Source organism: Elaeis guineensis, chromosome 7 (assembly GCF_000442705.2).
Source record: "Elaeis guineensis isolate ETL-2024a chromosome 7, EG11, whole genome shotgun sequence".
Taxonomy (NCBI): Eukaryota; Viridiplantae; Streptophyta; class Magnoliopsida; order Arecales; family Arecaceae; genus Elaeis; species Elaeis guineensis.
In genome coordinates, this window is record NC_025999.2 from 82,364,460 (window position 1) to 82,383,918 (window position 19,459).

General features: G+C 34.7%; 1 non-coding gene across 1 annotated transcript; it reads left to right on the forward strand.

Annotated features, from left to right (window-relative positions):
* Positions 1 to 406: 406 nt before the first annotated feature.
* On the forward strand, positions 407 to 513 carry LOC140859550 (small nucleolar RNA R71). Its single transcript, XR_012143087.1, has one exon. It is a non-coding gene; the product is annotated as a small nucleolar RNA R71 (small nucleolar RNA).
* Positions 514 to 19,459: the final 18,946 nt, after the last annotated feature.

Sequence of the window (19,459 nt, forward strand, 5' to 3'; positions counted from 1 at the left end):
TGGTCCTTGATAGGTGGCATTCACCTGTGCACACTCATTCGAGTAGGAACATTCTTCTAAGACATGGTCTGGTGCATTGCACCCTTTACACATGGGTGCAGATATTTGATTTACATTGGTTGGTCTCTGTAATTCTAAGGCTTTCAATCTACGTGTTAAGGTTGCAATCTTGGCCTCTGATGCTAGGGTTGGTTGAATTTGATGCATTCCTCCTCTTGAAGGTGTAGCTTTATCAGGTTCCCTAGTTGTTTCCCACTGTAAATTTTTCTCGGCTAGGTCTTCTAAGAATTGCCAAGCTTCAGTAGTTTCTTTGTCCATAAATTGGCCTTGGCACATGGACTCTAGCATGGTTCTTGAGTTTGAATCTAATCCCTCATAGATGATCTGGCATAGTCTCCAAGTTTCTATTCCATGGTGTGGGCATTGGGTCAAAAGATTCTTGAAACGATCGAAGTACTTCCAAAATGATTCACCAGCTAGTTGGTAAAATTGATTTATTTCATTCCTAATCCTAGCTGTTTTATGATGGGGGAAATACTTTTTTAAAAATGTTCTCACAAAGCCCTCCCAGGTAGTGACAGAATAGTTTGGCAGACTATAAAGCCACTTCTTAGCATTGTCCTTAAGGGCAAAGTTGATTAATCTAAGTTTGACCTCATCCTCTGTTAATTGCAGTTTCATGGTTGCACATACCTCCTCAAATTCTCTAATAAATATATAAGCATCTTCTAATCCTGTGAATTTTGGAAGCATATTTATGATTTGAGGTTTGATTTCAAAATTGTTAGCTGTGGGTTGTGGCAACCTGATACAAGATGGTTGGATGGAGCCAACTGGATAACACAAATCCTTAAGGGTCATGGGTTGGATTGGTTCAGCCATTGAAACAACAGGAATTGACTCAATTCTAACTAGATGACCCGACACTCTTCTCCACACACGAGGTGTACGGTTCTCGATGTTTATACAATTTTTTTTTTTTTATAAAATTTTTATGTATAAGGAAAAGAAAGAAAAGAGAAAAAGTTCTAAAGAAAAGATCCTAAGGAGTCCTAAATCTAAAGAAAAGTAACCAAATTAATTTAAATTTTAAATTTTTTTTTTTTTTTTCAAATAAGTGAATCAATAAATTAAACTCAATCTATCCTAGGGTTAACCTAAATCTAGACAGCTCCTAACTGTTCCAAGATGACCCTTCAAACCTTCCAAGTGGAGATTGATCAACTAGTTGGCCAGGTAAGTATAAGAGGTGGGAGGTTCACTCATCGTTGCCTTTCTAGACACCAAACGAGTTGGCCAAGCCAGCAACTGAACCAATTTAACAAACCACCCTCAGGGACTTGCCTAGACACCAACTAATCAAACAACTCAAACTTGGTAGAACTCTTAGGGTTCCTTGTCCTATTGAGCTCGAATTCCTTAAGGTTGACGTCTAATTGATTTTAAGATTAAAGGTCTAGGTAATGCAATATGATGGAGATGGTTTTTGGGCTAAGGAAGGGTAATGAAATCCCCACCTTATCTTGTTAATGGGTTGATGCCCTTAGATTAATTATGAAAATGCAAATGCAAATAAACAAGATGACCAAGAATGTAAAAGATTTTAATTTAGAAATTTTTTTTTTATCTTGATATTTTACTTCACGATTATGAAATGTCTTTTGTTTTGTTTTTTTTTTTATGATTAAGTAAATTCAAATGATTAGGTCTAAAGGAAAAGTAATTAACTAAAAATAATAAAAGAGAAATTAGAAGCGTACCTGAGTTTTTCAGCAATCACCAACTAAATATAGAAACCTAAAGGAAAAAGAAAGAGAGTTATAAAGCACGAAGAACAAATATTTGAAAATAATTTAAAATGCCAAATCCCCGGCAACGGCGCCAAAAACTTGATCGTTCAAATTTGTAAATAAAACCGCAAGCGCACGGTGTGCAGAGTAGCACGACCAGAGAGTACGGGTCGATCCCACAGAGACTTGGTTTTAAAAATGATTTTCAAATCTATGCTCAAGCGAGCTTTAACAAAAATCGAAAGTCGAAAGTTGTTTGCTAAAGACAATAAGACTAAGGATCTAGGGTTTTTGAATCCACTAGATCTAGATTAGAGAATTCTACCTAGAATTTTTCTTATTGATCCTAACGACTACTCCTCTTGTCTTTCCCAAGCATAGATTATGAAGGGACTAAGGCCCAACGATAACCCATCAAGATTCTTTACAGGGGAGTAGTAACTAGGATCCCTTAGGGTTTTCTCCTCCTATGCACTGAATCAAGCATGAACTATGAAGGGACTCTGACCCAACTGTAGTTCATCAAAAATTCTTGGCAAAAGAGGAAGAAAAAGAAACCCTAAGAAAAAAAAAAAACCCTATGTAAAATCCCTACTTATGATCTAGCTTCATCGCAAATCCTAGAAGGGATGCTTAGCTAGACATGATCTAAATCTACTTGCAAAATTTAAATACAGAAAAATAAACTACCCTAATTTCATAAATTAAACTATCCTAATTGCATAAATTTAAACTGCATAAATTAAACTAACCAAATTGCATAAAATTAAATTGCATAAATTAAACTATCCTAATTGCAAGAAAAATAAATTGCATAATGTAAAGAGATGAAATTGCATAAAAATAAGATTTTATATATATAAAAAAAAATTTATTACAAAAACCTCAAAGCTCGAGGCTTGAAAAGAGAGCTAAAAACTCCACTATCTAGGGTTACAAGCTTGATCGGAAGGAAGAATACATAAAACAAGGGCCTTTGGGGGCTTTTTATAGGCATTTGGGGGTTATAAGATTTTCAAAACTTTAGATGTGGGACTAAGAGGTTTTAGAGGGTTGTTAGGGGGGTTTATGGTGCGCCGATGGGTCCATGGTCCATGCGCCTGTTGCTGTGACCAGGCGGCTAACCAGATCACCAAATCAGTTGATTTTTGACCAATTTTGATCTGATTTGACTCGGGTTTGACCCAATTGAGTCTTCTTTCTTCATTCTTCAATTTCTGGGTCAATTTAACTCCGTTTTGCATAAAATTTACGCCGTTGGAATCCTCTTTTCTTGTTCTTTCTATTGATGATCTCTTCTTCTGCAAAATATAATAACAAGTATTAATTTCTTAATAAAGTTAGATAATTTAGATATTAATTGATACTTTTTATGTCAATTTGTGACATAAATCAGCCTCCTTTGCAGTCTTTTCTTCAGCTACCTTCTTGGCCTTCTCGACTGCTTGCTTGATCTCTCGCTCGACCTTAAGTCCTTCCTCCAAGGACTTTTTATTTTCATACAGTCAGATTAAATTTTCATGCATCAATTTGAGATCTAGCACCACCTATGAAATGAGAATAAGATCAGTAAGAAACCGATATGAAAGTATAGAGAAAAAAAAAGACAAGTTCAAAAAACTTACATCGAGCAGGCCGCTATAACCATGGTTCACTACATCTTCTATGGAACAGTCTCGCCTTCGTGCATCCAGATCTCTTTGAGGTAGAACTGCTGTGAGTATATATCGGCCAAGTCTTGGTGTTTCCGACAAAAATACTTAAGAGAGATCAATTCTCTCGATCGAGGATAAGGCAATGAAGATCCCTGTGGGCTACTTTTGTGGCCTTATAGGCAGAGTTGGTCTTGTCGATGTTAGAGGCAGTGCTGGAGAAGAGCTTGATCTTTGGCATGTGGATGCATCTTTATTAGGAGGACAAACCACCCCAATATGAGGCCGATGTTGGCTCTTTGACATTGGTTGCGGCGGTACTATGGAGATTGGGGCAGGATTGATAGTTAGAGATAGAGCTAAAGCAGGTGAAGATTGGGAATCTACTGATCTGGAGCTTGTAGTAGTTTTCTTAATCTTTTGATGATAGATTGGGCAGTAGGATCTTGTTTCCTCTTCTTCACCTCTGCCAACCTCTTGGGATCAAACTTCATGATTATTACAACAAAAAAAAATTGTAAAAAAAAAGGAGAGGAATAGAAGGAAAGAATGGAGAACAGTAATTGATATCAAACTCATCCTGAAAAGAGATTTGGCTGATGCCAGCATCAAAGATGGATTGGTCGTTCACCAGCTAGCTTAGCTTGGGTACCTTTATACCCAGCAGCTCTGCAAAAGCCTCCTCATCCTCAGATAAAATTTTATTTTTGAAGTTTCATTTAATTTCAGGCTTACATCAGTTATAACTGAAACCCCAAGGAATACTTGAAGAAATGAAAAAAAATAGTTTTTCCAATTATGGATAGAAGAAGGAAGGCTAGAACGAAATTTACATTTAGATCAAAATAAAAAATATTACCAGTCTTTTTCATAAAGATATATTTTTAGGACAAACAATATCCTAAAGAAAAAAATTCTAAGTTTTATGGCAGCAAATCAATAACAGATGATGAAAACGATGATCGTCCTAATGGCATTTAGAGTTACTTGGGTCGGATGAAGCCTATAAAAATCTAAAATATTACCAATAAAAGAATGTAAGAGAAACTGAAGTTCAGACTAAAGTAACTCATTATAAAATGCGACATAATTTTTTAGAGGTTCAGTAATCCTATCATCTTGACCTAGGACTATCAATTGAAATTCTTCAGGAATCAAATATTTATCTCTGAGTTTCTAAAGATCAAGATCGGTCAAGATGAATTGTTCAATACTAGGATCGAAGTAATCCTAAAATATCCTTATAGGAGACTCTAGATCCTTCCGACCTGAAGTACTGACCTCGACTATCACTCGAGGTGGAGTTTTGACTTCGAACTCCAACTGAGGTTGGGTCGATCGAGGTACATGATCTTCCCAACTTATCTCACTATTGTCAGAAGCTATTTTTTGAAGAAAAGAAGGAAAAAAGAGGCAAAATAGAAAGGAGAAAATGAACAAAAAGAGGGAAGGAGGAAACTCTCCAGAAAGGAAAAACAGAAGATAAATAAAACCTAAAACCCTAAAATCATACAAGAAGAGGACCAATGACAAAGAAATCTACCTAATAGATAGAAAAGAGGTTTTGAAGAAGCTTTTAAGAACTTTTTTCTGGCTCTGATGGTCTCTTCCTTGACTCTGGCAATGTCCAAAGAACCTCTTCTCTGACTCCAGTGGTATTGGGAAAGCTCTAGAGGGATTTCGATAGGGCTTCCACACACAAAAAATAGTAAAATGATTTTCAAAAAGAATATGCATCTATTTATAAAGCACATCAATGGTTCAGATCAAGCAGGTTTGCTGTTAGATCGATTCATTTGGTCACAATCCAACGACTCTAATAAGGGACCATTCAATGCACCTCTTTATGATCAAGTCATGCAACCTTGATCCGTATGACAGTTGAAATAGCCAATAGTAGGATGACATGTGGCAAGCAAAAATCAACCCATATCGATGTGATCTTTCAAGCAATAATGAGTTTTCGATTTTCTAGATCCTCATAATTGCTAGAGGATCCAATGAGATATTTTTTGAAAAGTGACATACCTCCTTGAATAATTAAAAAATTAATACTGTCAACCACCATACGGCATATTTATTGTTAACGGTAGAAATCATATGAGATTTTTTTGACTTACTTTCTATACCTAATGTAAAAAATTTTACTTCAGATCTGAAAAGTAGGGGGCATGTGTTGATATAGTTAACCAACCTCTAACCATGTGGCAAGATCAGAAAGAATCATCTAAAAATCACATTCAATTCTCATATCGATTTTATGCTGATCTAAATTGGTCAAAATTGAATATCAATAGAGTATTGTGATTAGCTCAGCTTTGATCTGATTTACCTTAAGAGACATTGGTTCCGAACTGATCTGATTTACAAGAAAAATAATTACTCTATAGTTTCATTACAGCTATTGTCCAACTCTACAATAACTATCTTTTAGCTATATTACAGTTAATCATCATGTGGGCAAATAGCCCACAATCTCCATACGGCTAGCTATTCTCTTATAACAAACTAATGGTTTAACAGATTCTTAATAGCCTAACAAACTCTTCTAATGGTCTAGCGGTCTGAGCAAGGCCCCTCTATATAAAGAGGGGCAAAATACTCTCTGTAAGGGAAGTCTCTATCCATAGAGTCCAAATTCTGCTAAATTTTTTTTTCTACTGAAGAAAATTAAAACTCTCATTTTCTTTATCCAAAATTTCTTTCCTCACATTTTATTTTCTTTATGTTACTATTTGTTCTCAAGGCTCTGACTGATTTAAACATCGAAGGATCCTACACCGGATGGTATCCCACTAATTTTAGGACTTCTTTTGCAAAATGACCAATGGACTTCATCGACTTGATCCTCTTCAGCACTCCAGTTCAATTCTGGACCAACCTTGTTATTCTTCTTCCGAAGTCTTGCAGCAACAGTTAGTATATCAACAATCTACTCTTGCCAGGAAGCAAATCTTATAGACAGTTGATTGCGAGCTATTCATTCATGAACAAAATAAAAATTAATTTCAATATGTTCGATAGCAACATGAAAAATTAGATTGGCTATCTAATAAATTGCACAAAGATAGTCATACCGAAGTGTAGGAGGAGAGGGAAGAAATACACACAACTCGTGCAATAACTACTATATCTATATAAGCTTGGCCATAGCATTAGCCAACCCTTAATATTCGGATCCTATGCTAGAGTTGGATATGGTGTACGGCTTCTTTAAGCTCTATGAAATAAGATTAGAGCTTAGGAACATAGTCTAGTCACTCATAGATCATTGATCATCAAGGTCTCCAATCTAATCTACATTCGAATAGGCATGTAAAGCAACTTAATAATTTGTTGAGTTTGAGCCTATAGTGAATAGAGTATTTTAAGTACCATAGAATTCTTTTACCAATCTTCCAGTACTCAATAGTTGGCCTATGTACAAGTTGACACATAAAATTGATGGCATAGGTAATATCGAGCCAAGTCTACAATAATGACTCGAGTATGGATATAGATCATCTGCATGTAATGAGAGCTTGGAGCTAGATGGTATCGAAGTAGCTACAAGCTTAAAGGTGTCCATGTGAATCTTCTTCAGAAGATTAGAAATATACTTGGACTATGTTAGAACTTAGCTATCTTGCACAAGTTGGGCCTCAATACATAGAAAATAAAGGAGTAGGCCTTGATCTTTTATAACAAATTCACAAGTGAGAGAAGAGAGCAGGTCATCAAGTGGCGTATTAGGAATACCAACGAGAATAATATTATCAACATATATAAGGAGAAGAAAAATATAAGTATCTATGTGCTTAATAAAGATAGACATATCAGTCTAAGATTTAAAAAAGCCCAAATCATGAAGATAAGAACTAAGACATTGAAATCAACTTCGTGGAACTTTTTTAAGCCCATATAGAGAGTGTCGAAGATGCAAACACAATGCAAATGATCTGAGTCAGAAAAACCTAAATGCTATTTCATGAAGACTTCTTTATCAAAGTTTTAAGTGCTAACAATACGGAGGGCATCCCAACCGACCTATCCTATTTCTATGAGCAACATGACCAACATAGGATCAAGACACCAAAATCCATCTATGTGATGATAGAAGAAGAAATAGAAAAAGGGAAAGAGGGAAAGATGAAGAAAAGGAAAAAGTCTAAGAACAGAATAAGAAAAAAAAGGAAGGAAGGAAACAAAGAAAGGAAGGAAAGCAGGAAGAAATAAAAGAGAAAGAAGAAGAAAGAGAAAAATGAAATAAATAAAGGGATACAATAAAGAGGAAAAATACAAAAGAAAAGAAAGAAAGAAGAAAAGAAAAGGAAATAAGGAAAGAAAGAAGGAAAAAGAAAGAAAAAAAGGAAAGAAAGAAACAGAAAAAAGAAAGAAAGAAAGAAAAGAATGAAGGAAAGAAGAAGGGGTGATAGACGAAGGATATCTATCGGGATGCATGATCAAGACTGCAGTCAAGATGGACACAGGACAAAAGAACATCTTGTTTTATGGAGAAACTGGAATACTCCCATCCCATATAATTTAACATTTTGGTACCTATTAAGAAAAGTATTTTTAATATCCAATTGGCAGAGAGGCCATTCCCCAGAAACTGCAAAAAAGAGTATCATCTGGACAATAATCAATTTCACCACAGGCTGAAGGTCTCGTCACAATTAATACTTGCATGTCTATTAAAGCCTTTGGCCATGAGTCAATCCTTATAACGACCAATCGAACTGTCAAAATTATATTTGATTATGTAGACCTATTTACAACCTATAATATGTTGATGCGGTGAACGGTAAACTAATTTTCAAGTACCTTTAGTAATTAGAGAATTAGCTTGATGCCAAATGGCATCTTTGTAGGCCTGTGCATAACAACTAAGCTCAATCACATTAGCATGTGCAATAAAAGCCATAGAGTATTTAGTGTTGAACGTGGGAGGTTTTAGTATACCAAACTTAGAACGAGTCACCATTAAATGGCTGTCATAAAAATTGAGCTTGGAACAGTGGATATAGGTCTGTTATGATATGACAGCAATAGTGCTGAAGATGATGTTGTTATAGTAGGAGCGGCCAAGTCATCTTGCAAGTAGGCCAAATGAAAGAACTGCATGTGCATCTCCTCATTGTGCATATTAGTGTTATCAGATTCACATGTTGCTGGGCTTAATTAGAAGGTGGTGGCAAAGCCTGAGCACTAGTTTTTATGTGTCATATGTTCTTGTCCCACTCCCTCTCTCCCTTGCCCATTTCCTAAAATTAGGTGATGAGGGGTAATTTTGTCCCAAATTTAGGTGAATGACTTTGTCACGCTCCGAACCCAATATTTAGGTCGGATATGTGATAGCCGCACACTCCTTAGAGCAAGTCCTAAAGAATATACAATGCCAAAAATATTTCATTACAATCTCAACATCCATAATATCTAATTTCAATAATAACTAATAAAACTTGCATAATTACAATTGAAATTCTTTCAATCCTTTGATCAGATATTATGATACTCTATCTATGCATCCTCTCACTCACAAATCCATACCATAGCTAACCATAAGCATCCTGTAACTCTAAGAAGAAAAAGAGAAATGGAGGGATGTGAGTTTTACAGCCCAGTAAAAATTTTCATATCATACCAATACAATAATATAATCTGAAAATAATGATAAGCAATAAAATATAAAATTTCATATTCAATATCCAGAATAATGCAAACATCTATAATTTATCTATCTTGTCAAAAAAGATACATCATCATATGTTAATCGGTGAAATACTTTTGTTCAGTCTTAGTTTCATGTCTTGTCTTTCCTTTCTCTTTTCATTATCACATAATCTTTAATCTTTTTCGTTCTGACTTTGGACTAACCAACACTATGCCTCAATTTTCATCCGATCAAATTTTCACTCATAAGCCTCTCAAGGCTGTCCCAGGCATAAGCTTTTGGTGGACTGTCTCAGGCATAAGCTCCTGACCGGCTGATCCATATATAAGCCCATGGGGCTGTCCCAGGCATAAGCTCCTGGCAAGCTGTCCCAGGTATAAACTCCTGGCGGACTGTCCCAGGCATAAGCTCCTGGTTGGCTATCCCAGGCATAAGCTCCTGGCTGGCTATCCCAGGCATAAGCTCCTGATGGACTGTTCCACATGACAAGGCTAGTCCAAACCATATTTTTTTTTATTTAATTATTATATATTGATTTCATCAAATCAATTTCGATTTACACTGTGATCAAATTAGATATGTCATATCCATACAATCATGCCATCAATCATTGATACATATGTATTAACATAATATACTCATGCTCAAAAATTATATAAGCAATATAACAGTGTCTCAAGCATAGCAATTCATCGATCTCAAATCCAACGATGCAAAATCAATGCTGCAAGACCAACGATAAAATAGCATATATAATGATGATCATGTATAGAGATTCTTACCTCTATAGATGATCGATCTAAAAGTAGAATTCGATGAGCTCCTCAATATATGAATCCAAAATTAAGATATTTTGCTTCATATCTTCTTGTATAATAATTATGTCTCTACATAATCAGCATTAAATATAAAAATCATATATGAAGAAATTACGGATAAATGATCTTAATAACACAAATCCAGGATCTCTCCTAGGATTAACCAAAATTGAGATTGGTCTAAGTATCTGGACCCTCCATTGGTCCATAAGACTTTTAGAGAGAGAAAATTCATGAAGAGAGAGAAAATTTTAGAGAGAGAAAGTGAAAAGAAAATTTTCGTATCCTTCAGATAAAGCAATCATGATCGAAATCATCAGCGGTCATATCAGGGTGACTCAATATGGATTAACCATGATCGATGTTATAAATTTCGAATAAGAATCGAGCTGGGATCCAATCTATTGTACGAATTTTGAAGCAATCTCAGATCATCATATTTTCATCTCAAGTTTATCCTAGGATCCATGATGCAATCAAAGAGAGAGAATAACCCTAAAGAGATAAAATTCATAAAGAGAGAGTGAAAAGATCTAGAGAGAGAAAATAAAAAAAAATCTAGAGAGAGAAACTGGAGAGAGAAAGGTAGAGAGAGGGCAGAAGAAAGAGAGAGAAAGGAGAGAGAGGAAATTCTCTCTTTTCATCTTTTTTTTTATTTTTTTTTCTCTTTCTCTTTTTCTTTTTCTTTTCCTTTTCTTTTCTTCCTCTTCCTTGGCCGAACAGGGGACGGACTAGGGGGAGGCTCGGTGGTTCAGCTCTGGCGAAGGGCGGCGGCATGGCCCGATGTCTGGCAGCAGGTGGAGGCAGCGGTGGAGCAAGGGAAGGTTCAACCGGCAGGAAATTTAAAGAATTTGAAAAAACAGGACATCCGTCCCTTTTCTTTTTATTTTTCGATCATTGGCCGGTCACCGGCAGCCAATACCTTCAGGGAAGAGGGATAGAGAGATGAAGTCCTATCCTATAGGTGAGATGCCACAGACGGCAGCGTCGGAGGTTGAAAAAGAGAGGAAGATGGCTCGCCCGAGCAGAGCAAAATAGGGGTTCTTACTTTTGTGGATTTTTCGATAAATTCGATGGCTAATGGCGTTATCCAAGGCCACGAGAAGATGAGGAAGAAGGAGAGAAAGAAGGGTTGGTATTTACCTCAGGCTTCAGCAGCGTAGTCGGCTCCAATTTTCGGTGAGCATGGGTACGGGAGGCCTCGACTTCAATTGGAGAAATCAAGGAGTAAGGAGAGAGATAGATCAATGATCATCATGGGTTGTTTAAGAAGGGGGAGAGGGGGTCTTATAGAGTGGTGGGGAGGTCGAATCCTCCTTGGATTTGACTTCTCCTTCAGTGATTTGGGTGGAAGAAGACTCCCAGCAGGAGTCTTCTTCATTCCATTCTTTTTTTTTCAAAAATTGGGCTTTTATGGTTAATTTGGGCTTGGTCCAGGGCCCAAATGGATCGGGTATTACATTCTCCCCCCTTCAAAAAAATTTTATCCTCGAAATTAAATTATGTTATTTGAGATATATTCTTAAAAAAATATACATGCATCATATCATTCTCACACTTTCGATAATGTCTTACATATTATTTATTTCTCATGATCTTGTTATAACAAAATTATTTAAAATCTCAAACTCATCCCTTCTTCTTTTTTTTTGATTTTTTAATTTTTTTGAAGAGCAGTAATATTTTAGACTTGTATTAACATACCACAGTTATTTGTCTAATATATTCCACTCGAAATTCATAATTATCTCAGACTATCTTTGATAAAAAAATAAGAAAAGATCGAACATCGAGCACTCTTCACAATCATCGATTTTTTTCTTCTTCTGACCTTCCAACGAATTTAATAGATGGACTTTCATCTTAAGAAAACCTCAATCTTCTATGTCATTTCGAGTAATAATATTAAATTTTGAAAAAAATGATATCTATATCAAGACATTCTAGGTTTGAACTAATAACAGAACCATTCAGTTATTAACAATATATTTAAGATATCTAGGATTTTTTGACATTATCTGCAATGAAGCAACCTACTGGCAAAAATGACTCGACTATGATCAGATTAGGTCAAAATCTATAGCATCCCTTCATTATCAATAAAATGCTTCCTTATTTATAACTAATGTATTCTATCATAATATATATATATATATATATATATATATATATATATATATATATATATATATATATATATATATATATATATATTGAATCAAGAAACTAATATTTCTAATCAGTTTAATCCACCATACTTTTGTTGTGCACTCTGATCTTAATTTATCAAATTATTTAGATTTATCAAAAGATAAAAATATCCTTGTATATTAGATCAATCAAAGATAGATTCAACCTTCAAATTTTATATAAAATTTAGAGTAAAATTTTAAATTTTTTTATTTTTATTATCTTTGGGTATAGTACATCAAAATTAAATCTTGATCTACTTCTATGTTTGAAATCATTATATAAATTTCATCACTCCTCACGAATCCAACATTTCTAGAATTAATTAAAGTTAACCTTTGATTTATCTTATAATTATTTAGACAACTTCCAAACCAACCTTTCTTCTTCTCTTATTTTTTTTATTCAATTTAGTAATAATATCAAAATAACTTAGATCAACTTAGAAAAGTAATATTTTGATCTGAAATTTAAATACAACTTGAAAGATCAAGAAATTAGATCTAAATATGATATTTTGAATAATCTAAGATTTTATCAAGATATGTATCTCATATTCTCATAATAAAATTCAAATATATTTTTCATCTAAATTGAGTCTCATATATGATCTCTTATAGGTTCAATACTCAAAAATATTTCTCTCTCATATGATGAAATTTCTTCTTAGATCACATCCTAACTAACTTCCTTCCGATAAATTTAAAATTTGTAATACTCAAATAATTAATATCAAAATCAAAAAAATTATCATGATCTCCAACCATCCAAATTTAGCATTTCAAAATCATCGAATATACTCAACATAATATATCAATACCTCCCACTTCATTTCAGGATCAATACTTCTCATACTCAGGTCAACCCTACTAATTGGAATCTAAGATATAACTCATCAATTCTATTATAGACATCATATTCATATGCCACTTATGCATAAATTTCATCATAGTATCTATTGATTCGAAATCCAAATATTGAATCTTTTCTTTTATGTCTATCATGTTCTTTATGATTATAACCTAAGTTTAAATATCACTAAAGTCACAATCCTGAATAATTATAACCTTAAGATCAAATATCTTAAGTTATATTCTCTAGTAATCATAACCTAAACTCTAATATCATTCTATCATATCCTTAATGATCATAACCTTAAACTCTGATATTATCAATTATACTCTGTTGATCATGATCCCAGAATTTTGATATCACTTATGTCACAATCTCTAGTAACCTTAAATCTGAGCTCTGGTACTATTCTATCATATCCTAATCACTTATATCAAAGTCTCCAAATAAACGTAACCTAAGCTCTAAGCTCAGATACCACTCTGTCACATCCTATTGATCTCATAAAAAATTTTGATATCACTTCATAATCTCTAGTGACTTAAACTTAAGCTCTAATATCATTATGTCATATCCTAATCACTTATATCATAATCTCCAAATGATCATAATCTGAGCTCTAATACCACTCTGTCACGCCCCGAACCCAATATCCGAGTCGAATACGTGATGGCCACACACTCCTCAGAGCAAGCCCTAAAGAATGTGCAAGGCAAAAAATATTTCATTACAGCTTCAACATCCATAATATCTAATTTCAATAATAACTAGTAAAACTTGTATAATTACAATTGAAATTATTTCAATCCTCTAATCATATATTATGACACTCCATCTATGTATTCGCTCACTCGCAAATACATACCATAGCCAACCATAAGCATCCTGTAACTCTGAGAAGAAAAAGAGAAATGGAGAGGTATGAGCTTTACAGCCCAGTAAGAATTTTCATATCACACTAATACAATAATATAATCTGAAAATAATGATAAGTAATAAAATATAAAATTTTATATTCAATATCCAAAATAATGCAAACATCTATAATTTATCTACCTTGTCAAAAAAGATGCATCATCATAAGTTAATGGGTGAAATACTTTTGTTCAGCATTAGTTTCATGTCTTGTCTTTTCTTTCTCTTTTCATTATCACATAATCTTTAATCTTTTTCATTCTGATTTTAGACTAACCAACACTATGCCTCAATTTTCATCCGATCAAATTTTCACTCATAAGCCTCTCAAGACTGTCCTAGGCATAAGCTCCTGACGGGTTGTCCCAGGTATAAGCTCCTGATCGATTGATCCACATATAAGCCCATGGGGCTGTCCCAGGCATAAGCTCCTAGCAAGCTGTCCCACGTATAAGCTCCTGACCGGCTGTCCCAAGCATAAACTCGTGTCGGACTGTCTCAGGCATAAGCTCCTAGCTGGTTGTCTCAGGCATAAGCTTCTGACGGACTGTTCCACATGACAAGGCTAGTCCAAACCATATCTCTTTTTCATTTAATCATTATATGTTGATTTCACCAAATCAATTTTGATTTACACTGATCAAATTAGATATGTCATATCCATACAATCATGCCATCAATCATTGATACATATGTATTGACATAATATACTCATGCTCAAAAATCATATAAGCAATATAATAGTGTCTCAAGTATAGCAATTCATCGATCTCAAATTCAACGATGCAAAATCAATTATGCAAGTCCAACGATAAAATAGTATATATAATGGTGATCATGTACAGGAATTCTTACCTCCATCGATGACCGATCTAAAAGTAGAATTCGATGAGCTCCTCAATCTACGAATCCGAAATTAAGATATTTTGCTCTATATCTTCTTATACAACAATTACATCTCTACATGATCAGGATTAAATATAAAAATCATATATGAAAAAATTATGGATAAATGATCCTAATAACACAAATCCAGGACCTCTCCTAGGATTAACCAAAATTGAGATTTGCCTAAGTATCTGGACCCTCCATTGGTCCACAAGACTTTTAGAGAGAGAAAATTCATGAAAAGAGAAAAAATTTTAGAGAGAGAAAGTAGAGAGAAAGTGGAGAGAGAATCTTCATATCCTTCAGATAAAGCAATCATGATCGAGATCATCAGCGGTCATAGCAGGGTGACTCAATATGGATTAACCATGATCGATGTTATAAATTTCGAATAAGGATCGAGCTGGAATCCAATCTACTGCATGAATTTCAAAGCAATCTAAGGTCATCATATTTTCATCTCAAGTTTATCCTAGGATCCGTGATGCAATCAAAGAGAGAGAATGACCCTGGAGAGACAAAATCCATAAAGAGAGAGAAAAGATCTAGAGAGAGAAATTAAAGAGAGAAAAGTAGAGAGAGGGGAGAGAAAAGAGAGAGAAAGGAGAGAGAGAGAAATTCTCTCTTTCCTTCTTTTTTTTCTTTGTTTTTCTCTTTCTCTTTTTCTTTTCCTTTTCTTTTCTTCCTCTTCCTTGGCCGAACAGGGGAAGGACTGGGGGGAGGCTCGGTGGCTCGGCTCTGGTGAAGGGCAGCGGCATGGCCGAATGTCCGACAGTAGGTGGAGGCGGCGGTGGAGCAGGGGGTGGCCGGCGGCAAGGTTCAATCGACAGGGAATTTAAAGAATTTGAAAAAATAAGGGATTCGTCCCTTTTCTTTTTGTTTTCCGATCATTGGCCGATCACCGACGGCCAATACTTCAAAAAAGAGGGATAGAGAGATGAAGTCCTATCCTACGGATGAGACGCCGCGTACGGCGGCGTCGGTGGCCAGAAAAGAGATGAAGATGGCTCAACCGGATAGAGCAAAATAGGGATTCTTATTTTTGTGGATTTTTCGACAAATTCGATGGCTGACGGTGTTATCCAAGGCCACGAGAAGATGAGGAAGAAGGAGAGAAAGAAGGGTTGGTGTTTACCTCGAGCTTCAGCAGCGTAGTCGGCTTTAATTTTCGGCGAGCATGGGTACGGGAGGCCTCGACTTCAATTGGAGAAATCAAAGAGTAAGAAGAGAGAGAGACCGGTGATCATCATGGGTTGTTTAGGTGGAGGGGAGGTCGAATCTTCCTCGGATTCGACTTCTCCTCCGATGATTTGGGTGGAAGAAGACTCCCAGCGGGAGTCTTTTTCATTCCATTCTTTTTTTTTTTCAAAATTGGGCTTTTATCGTTAATTTGGGCTTGGTCCAGAGCCCAAATGGGCCGGCTATTACAGACCTTATCTACGAAACCTTGAAAAATGATCATTTTTGCTAAAGTGATAATACAATGGCCATTTTTACAACATACCCTCTCAAAATGGACATATAGATCATAATTCGTCTCACTAATTTGGCTTCCATCAGACATTTATGCCATTTAGACTATCATGCTATTAGCAAAGGTAATAGCTATACATTGATAAACCTTGACTGATAGCACAGTATCTAGATGATACAAGTGCCTCATGGAAGCCATATAAGCATGACAATCGGCATGTTTGATTTCCCTCGTAGCAATCATCAGAACATTCAAAATCTAGCAATGTATCAAATATATCTCAAATATAAGCAAGGATAAATTATTGTGTGTTGCTGTTCGACTCATGATCCAAGCTGTAGAAATTATCAAATCTTCTCCTCCTCCTCATCAATGATCCGATCAGGGAGAAAGAAGATTTTTTTCAATCCACTGCACTCAAATCTTGCAAAAAAAAGATAGAAGAAGATGAAAAATTTTTTAAAGTATGGCGCAACTTCATTTATTTCTCTTTATTTATTATTTTTAAAAAATAAAATATATCCTCTATTTATAATAGTGAGATCTGTCTTTACACAATCTAGGTCAAACTCCACTTCTTAACTTTTATAATAGCAAGGTCTATCTTTGAATTTCTTAGTTCTAGTGGGATGCTTATCTAAAGTGGACGTGTCTCATAGAAATAATCTAGAAAACATAAAACTCTTCAAAAAAATAAATTTTGATTTTTACATCAACTCTACCTTCTATTGCTCAACCATATTCTTTTCGGATTGAAAGCTACATTTAGTGAAAATCTTATCTGAAAGAAAAATTTTCAATTTGACCGGTCCATTTTTAGCCCCATAAATTTAGACTAAATTGCTAGAAGTGCTGCCACCTTAGCAAGGAGACGTCATATCGTAGATCTCGAAAGATTGCTCAACTTTTTGAAAAAGTCATCGAAATCATACATCGTATAATCATGCTATAGTTTTCAAAATTTTGGCTTGAGATTTGGCTTCATGATGTAGCTTATCTTATCTCTAGATCTTATCCAACCTCATAAGTGATTGAGATTGAGTTCAATGATCTTTCTAGATTATTTAATATGGAAGCTAATTAATAGCGAAATCTCCTTCAAGCCATCTTTTTGTTATGGAAAGATTATGGAAGATTTACTATGTCTCCTCCTACGCCTGTTCAACTAATTGCTTGACAAGGTCCTATTGCCAACGTTCTGCCTCGACGGTTCTATGAGAATAGAACCAACACCAGGGTAGTTGTCCAATTTGACCAATCTGTCTCTATTCAGTTTACTGAGACCAGAGTTGTTTCTTTTTGTCCAATTTTTGTCGTCATGGAAGTAAAAGTTCTTATCTGGCTTGCTTTTCAAAGCAAGCTCCTCTTGGCAGACAACCTAAAAAAAGGAACTAGGCAATGAATTGGCGTATAAACTGCTTCAACTAGAAGGAGACGTTGAATCACCTATACCTTTATTAGTTGTTCTTTCTCAGGTATGGTCTGGAGCATTATCAGTTCAAAAATTTCGGCCCCCACTCCTCCAGACTCATCTGAGGTGTTGTAGACTGATTGGAGCAGGAATGGAAAACCAAAAGGAATTAGTGGGATAGCATGGAACTCACTCGTCGCCAATTAGAAGCTACATCACCACACGTAGTTTTTTCAGCAAGCTTTGTGTCTGCTCCATATCTGGACATCATGCTATAAAGAAAAGTTTAAGAAACTATCGCGTCCTAAATCCGAAATATAATATGATCATACTACTGAGGGATGGAGTCTACGATAACACGAAGCCAATCCTTTATAATCATCTAAAATCCATCAAATAAAAAGATTCAATTCCTTTATTCATCAGATAATTAAACCAATATTGGTTCAGAATATCTAAATCCAAAAATAAATATAAATTCATATCTCAAAATTTATAATTATTTACTATAAATTCGTGATCATTATATAACTACACTTCATCTACAAAATTTTCAAGCTTGCATTGCAGATCTTCAAAATCTGGATTTCTTTCATCGGTCCTAGCCCTATATCTCTGTATAAGAAAAATAAAAATAAAAAGAATGTGAGCTACACTAGCTCAGTAAGTAGAACTTGCGCTTCCTTATCGGATCAAACATAAGTTTTTTCATGATAATGTAATATTTAAAAAATAATAAATAATATAAAATAAAGTATTTCATAGAGCATATAATAAAAAAATCATAAATCAATCATGCATGCGTAAAATCATGTATATTTCATAATCATGAATCATAAATCATTCTTGTCATGTATTCATGTCAAGTTTCAAAATATTGCTCCCAGATAATCGTGCTAAGGTCACTAGTATACCCGTGATAGGATCATATTTCTTAATCGAAAGAGTTCTTATTTTGTATGTCAACTTTATACCCGTTGGTGGGGTCATATTTTATGTGGATGCTAGTTTCGGATGTTGACCTTTCCGAAGGGATTCGTTCGTGGCTATCTAAGAGCCTTTGAAATTCTTATATCTTTTTCTTAAAACATATGTATACATAAATGGAAAAAACAATGAAATTCATACTTCATAATCATGCTATTTTCATAAAATATATTAATGAAATCAATGCTCATAATAAAATATACTTTTTCATATCACGTATGTTGATCCTTATTTTATGAAAAATATGATTTCATCAACAGTAATTCTTTACATGAAAATATGATTATTTAAAAATAAATAAAGAGCATAAGATCCACTTACCTCATTCATCTTAGATCTTCAGACTTCGTTAGAAAAATCAGCTAATCCTATTTAAAATATTAAATCATCATCAATTTCTATTTCATGAATATAATAAGATTAAATCATAAGGAAAGAGAATTATTGACCGGATGTATCGGACCATCTAGATACCAGGGCAATTCAGGTTCTCTGATCTGAGGGTCAGATTTAAGTGACTTGATCAAAAAATTATGAAGCACGAATTAGATCAAGATCAATCAATAGAGTTCATTAATAATGAATTTGAAAGATACTTAATATGGTCAAATGAGATTAACATATAGCACAGATATTAAAGCAATTTTGGATCATCTTGTTGAAATCAACATGAGTCTCTAAAAGATGAAGGTATGACTCGGTACAAGATTCATAGACCTTCTTAGAGAGAAAAAGTCGATCATGAGAGAGAAAATAGAGAGAGAAAATGAAGAGAGAATCTTCGTATCCTTCAAAAGTGGCAATCATGATTGAGATCATCAGAGGT